Source organism: Chrysemys picta, chromosome 2, assembly GCF_011386835.1.
Source record: "Chrysemys picta bellii isolate R12L10 chromosome 2, ASM1138683v2, whole genome shotgun sequence".
Lineage (NCBI taxonomy): Eukaryota > Metazoa > Chordata > Testudines > Emydidae > Chrysemys > Chrysemys picta.
The window spans coordinates 12603504-12609503 of record NC_088792.1 but is presented as its reverse complement, the minus strand read 5'-3'; positions in this window follow the sequence as shown (position 1 = coordinate 12609503).

The window sequence follows — 6000 nt, the reverse complement described above, 5'->3', positions numbered from 1 at the left end:
CTAGAGCCACCCCTGGTGGCACTGGGCAAGTCACTTGATGTACCCCTTGTCTTAATTTCCCAGGCAGTGAGATCAGGAATAATGCTGCTTCCCAAGGATGTTGCGACAATACATTAATTAATGATTGTGAGGTGCTGAAACGCTACAGGAATGAACACCACAGAAAAGCTTATACATATATAAGTAAAAACAAGTGGTTGTCATATCAGTCCAGGCCTTTTTTGCTGCCGTCCCCCATGAGAGATAGAACATCCTAAGGAAGTCTTAACTAATATGTTCAGCTTGCAAATCCTTCAATGCCTTATTTGTTGAGTCCTGCGTATTTCTAATTGCGTGAATGTCTAATTTATTTATTCTGTAATAATATCCCCTTTAAGGCATCATATGCAGGGTATTATAGGAGTATTATTTTAACTCATTAATTGAAACAAACCAAGGCGTTCCAGGTAAATTTTGAATATTACAAAACTGGGAGGACTTCTCAATAAGGAATAAAAGTCACCAACGGCTCAATTCCTAAATTCTATACTTGGCCTAATAGAAATGGAATTCAAAGATCTCAGTCAAAATCTTTATCCTGATTAATTATTGTGGTGGGATTTTCTTTATATTAACAGTAACCTTTTCTTTCCTAAAAGAATTGTTTGTCCTGTTAATCATTTATGTCTTATCTTGTTAAGGAGCCTTGACTTTGGTTTCATGATAATAATAGTTGTTTCCTGTCTCAGTTCAAACATTGAAATCATTGTTACATTTCAATGCTGTGGACATTCAACAGCACACATTTATTCCAAATATAAGCCACGTGAAATGATTTTTGCCACAAAGGGCCCAATCCCTGCAACAAGTAAAACTCCCATTGCCTTCAGTGGGAGTTTTGCAGGCACAATGAACGCAGGATCCGAACCTAACATGTTGCAACTTCTACATTTAACCGAATGAGCAATTTCTGTAAATAGCCAGTGGCTATGGCATGATAAAGAAGGTGCAAACACACCGTCATTTTCAAAGTGTTGTGCATAGAGGTCCAAATTGCATGGTTAGATACCTGTGCAACTTGCTCTGAACTCAATGAGGAGTGTGCGAGGGTGTGTGTGTGTGTGTGTGTGTGTGTGTGTGTGTGCACGCACATCTGAGGACTTGATTTGGGTCACAGCTATAGGAAATTAGCAATTGTAGCCTCAGGACTAGATTGTGCCCTTGTCTTACTCAGTATAGAGGGGAGTAAACTCTCTCCAATCCTCCTGCTCAGTCAAGTAAGGCTTACACCGATCTTGGGTCCAGATATGGTGTGGAACCTCTCTGGATACCTACAATATTTAATAATGTTGGGGTTCTTTTTATTATTTTCCTTATCATTTTGGAGCCTTTTGGGATAGGGGTTGGGAGTGTTACCTTTTCAAGCTTTACTCCACAACCATGAGGGCTAGAGCTTCCTAAAAAAAATTAAGGGTTGAGAGTCACATATAATCACATGACTCCAGGAGCTTGGATATTAAAGAAAATCACAAAAATGATGAGACTCACAATACAGTCACGAGAACTGATAATGCTGAACATTGTCCCCTTATACTTAGGGCTAGACCTAACTGCTCAGTCAAACTTTGGTTGTTAAATACACAGGCCAAAGTGAAAGTTTTTCCCTTGCAAAAACCAAACAGAAAAACAAAGAAAAAACAATCCCTTTGCCAAAATAAAATAAAATTCAGGACCACAATGAATGTCAAATGCCCAGAAATGCAAAATCAGGCAAGTATCAGAGGGGTAGCTGTTAGGGTGACCAGACAGCAAGTGTGAAAAATCAGGACGGGGGTGGGGGGTAATAGGAGACTATATAAGAAAAAGACCCAAACATTGGGACTGTCCCTATAAAATCGGGACATCTGGTCACCTTAGTAGCTGTGTTAGTCTGGATCTGTAAAAAGTGACAAAGAGTCCTGTGGCACATTATAGACCAACAGATGTATTGGAGCATAAGCTTTCGTGGGTGAATACCTGCTTCATCAGACACAGGTGGAAGCAAGGAACAAGGAAGCCTGGCTTGGGAGAGAGAAATCTCTCCTACTCACACACTCCAATAGCTGCCAAAATATTAATAGTGACTGGAGCTAGTAGGGAAATTATGCCCCTCCCCCCCATGAAAAAATGTTGACAAAAAAAACCCTTAATTTTTTATTGGCAAAAATTTCCTTTTTGTCAAAAATCCATTTTTCATTGAAAAAAGTATCAGTGGAAAATGGGCAACCAGCTCTGATAGGAATATAGAAAACGCCTAGCTTTTCAATATACATGTTTTCTTTTTAAGCCTGTCCCAATATAAAAGCTGCTTGAAGGTTTCCAGGTTCAGAACTTCATTACAGTGGGTTCTTCAATCCTCTCTATTTACACTCGGTCCCACCTCTTCACTGGCTGCAATTTAGATTCTTAGACTACAGGGAATGTTAAATGGGACCTTACTGCTTCTGCAGCTCTCCCTGGATGAAAGCCGGTAAAGGAAAATACCAAGCAACCTGGGGTTTTAAAATAGATTTAGGCAGCTGGAGCTGCACAGGCAGCTGAGACGCATTTAGAAAATGCTAGCTAAGGTTTTAAGGTCAGCTCTGCACTGTGGGAAATAAGGCGGCTGTGGCGTGTTGGAATCAAGGACTGAAAAATGAGCTAGACGTCTCTGATTCCTTTATATGCTTTGGAAAAGTTATTCTGCTTTTTCCCCTATTAGTTGCCTTCAGCTGAATGATCCAAAGGCAGAAGTGCTTGGAAGTGTCCTTGACCACAACTCCAACTCCTGTTCCTACCTTCCACCCTCATTTCCCTCTGCTCTCTGAACCTGGGTGTCACCACTGATTTTAAGTCACCTTCTCCTCCCGCATTTCCTTTGTCTCCAGACTTGATTATATCCACCTCTACTGCTCTGCCTGTATATGTCTCTATCCTGATCCCACATCAGCTAAAATCTTTGGGTGAAACCTTGGCTCTGCTGAAGTCAATGGCAAAATGCCAGTTGACTTGAATGGGGCCAGGGTTTCGCCCGCTTGTCCATGCCTTGGTTCCCTCTAATAATGGTTATTACAGCTCTTTTCGCTATTGTCTCCTCAGAGCCAGTGCCGAGTACCACCCCCCTCTGTTCCATATGTGCAGAACAGGGTGGCCATTCACCCTTCATCTTCAGACACCTCATCTGGCTCCCGAGTCATTTCAGGTTGCAATTTAAAACCATCTTCTTTGTTTGTTTGTTTTTTTAAAATACTTCATGTATTTACTCCAGTGTACACCACAAGCCTTATTTATCTTTATACCCTCCTCACGTCTCCCTCCGCTCCTCTCACACCTACCTCCTCTCACATCTTAGTTCTGCCATGAACTCGAGTCCAGGCCTAGTCGGGGAAGCGCTGGAGCATATGCTTTGCTTTTAAGTGTCGGCCTAAGAAAGTTGCCGAGTGCAGACCTCAGCGTGGGATTGAGGAGCATGTAAGAGTCCAGTCGTGAGTATGGATGTGGAGGGAAGCAGCAGCGGGGGATGGGGAGTCAGTGGGGAATTAAGGGTTGAGCTCGGCAGAGGACAGCAGCAGCAGTTGGGAAAGGGGGAAGCTACAGTGGGATTCTGTTGCGGGGGGTTGAAAGAGCAGCAGCTGGGAGTAGGAGGCAGTGGGAATAACGTCTTGGATCCAGTCAGTGTCTTGTTATACTGATTAACTGTCTGATATAAATAATGGCATATGCCTTCCTTTAAATGCATTTGACAAGCAGTAGTAATTATCCTACAAGTGACAGAGGCACAGCATTGATCTTCAAATCTTCTTTGCCGAGATCTCAAATCCTTGGTATTGCCAAGTGGAATGCTGTGGAGCTCTCATCAAGGTGAAAATCACCCCATGTCAGTGCACCATTAAAGCCCTATTTTGAAGGTTTAGGTGATGCATAGGTCTTGAGCTGGGCCAACTCACAGGGACGAATTTCACTCCCAGAGAATTACTGCTGTTTTTTTCAGTAGTTTCCCTTGAAAATAGTAATGTAGCATTGGAAAAATCTGTTCTTATTTAACTATCAGTCCTCTGATTATCTTTCCTGTGGCCATTTAATAAAATCTTTGCGGAGGAAAAGGGACCAGTAGCTTCTCAATCATCAGCCTTGGTCTGCATCTCATTCTTTCTTCAAACAACCAACATCTTTTATGAATGCCTCCATTTGAGTTGCGAATCCTGGGATTGTATTCTTTCTTCCCTTAGGAGGTAAAGATAAATGATGTTTACAAATACCTTACAGCGCCCACTACTACTTAGTATATTGCACAAGGACACCATACATGCCTGCTGTCTGTGAGCAGTTTAAAGACATGTAATCCATCCTATTTATAACTGAGATATTCATTTATTTGTTATGGGTCTGGTTCTGCTCTCACTTACTCTGGTGTAAATCCCAGATGGGTTACTCCAGGTTCACAGTAGAGCAATTGGAATTGAATGTAACTGAGATCAGAAGCTGATCCCATATTTTTCTTTTATTTTGGTATATTCATTTCTTTTGGTTGGCTTGACATGAAAAAGAGGTTTTGACGGCTTTCTAGCCCATTCTTTTCTTTATCATTACTTATTTGACGCATTCCTATGGCAACTTTTGCCATGGCAACTGAGTTCCTCGCAGTAAATTAAAAAGTAGACACGCGTCCCGTTTTTCAGAGGTGCTAGTCATCAGCAGCAACCACTGACCTCGGTGGGACTTGTGGTCGCTCAGCACCTTTGACAATCAGATCTGTAAACACAGATGGGAGCAGGACATGTGCTCAGCGGTCCAATGGCAAAGCTCAACTAGTAAACAGTGAATACTGGATACTCAATGGAATAGTAGCAATGAACAGTTTGTGAATAATCCATAAACTGGGATGTGACAGCAGAACATACTTGCTGTTCAAGTGCAAAGAGAGAACAAAGCCCTTATCCTTCAGGGGGAACTATGTAGCCGGACTGAGGCCTAATTTGCATGAAATCATACCGCTGGTGGACAATTTGTGATAAAAAAAAATAAATAAAAAAAATAAATTAATTAAAAGTAAAGTAAAGTGATGAGAGGAAAAGGATGACATTTGCTGAATGCGCTGTTTCTGGCTTGTGGCATCATTTCACCTGGATGCTACCTACTCCTATCAACTCAGAGGAAAAAAATAGACCAGAAATTCTAAAACAAACCTTTGTTCCAGCAGTGAAATCCATATACCTGTCTCTCTTGAATATGATCATTTCCAGGCATTGCAAATCAAGCCCCAATTGAGCTTCATTAATGTCAAGTAAGTTAAACACGTGCTTAAGGGCTTTGCTGAATTGGGGCCGGAGCAAACAGGAGCAATGGAAATGACAACCATTGAAATATGCCTCCAGTATGACAAGGGGGAGGGGTGTGAAAAATGAAAGCAGCCGGGAGGTATTGGGAATAACCAGCCCACATAGTTTAATCATTTGTTTCACAGAGTGGCTTTGCTCTGAGCAGAGGTTCACTGTAACTGCAATTGCAATTTGCAGTTACAGTGCATTGGGGCAACAGGAGACTTTCCTGCTCCTTCACTACATCTGAGTCCCTGAGAACCTGCTTGCAGTGTGTCCCATTTACCGTGTGGGAGAGAGGAGATGAGCCACGCACACTGTGCACTGATACAGAAGAAATGCCCTTTTAAGACAGTCAAACACACAGTTCTGTTTGTCTCTGTTACTAAGGCTTGGAAAGCGAACGGTACGTCATGCCAAGCCGAAGGAAAATCGCCCAGCCCTGGGCCGAATCCTCTACTGGCATAACTCCATTGAAGTCAGTGGAGTTTCTCCTGCAGAGAAATTGGGCCCCTGACTTTCACTGAGGGCAAAGTGCAGTTTTAAATCTCCTAGTGTGACGCAGAGATTCTTAGAACAAAAGATTCCGCTTCAGTTCTCTCCCCTCCTTCCTCTTTTAGAGACGGATCCTGGGAGGCGCTGAGCACCCTCAACTCATCCACAGGATGTCCTGAGCACCATCCAA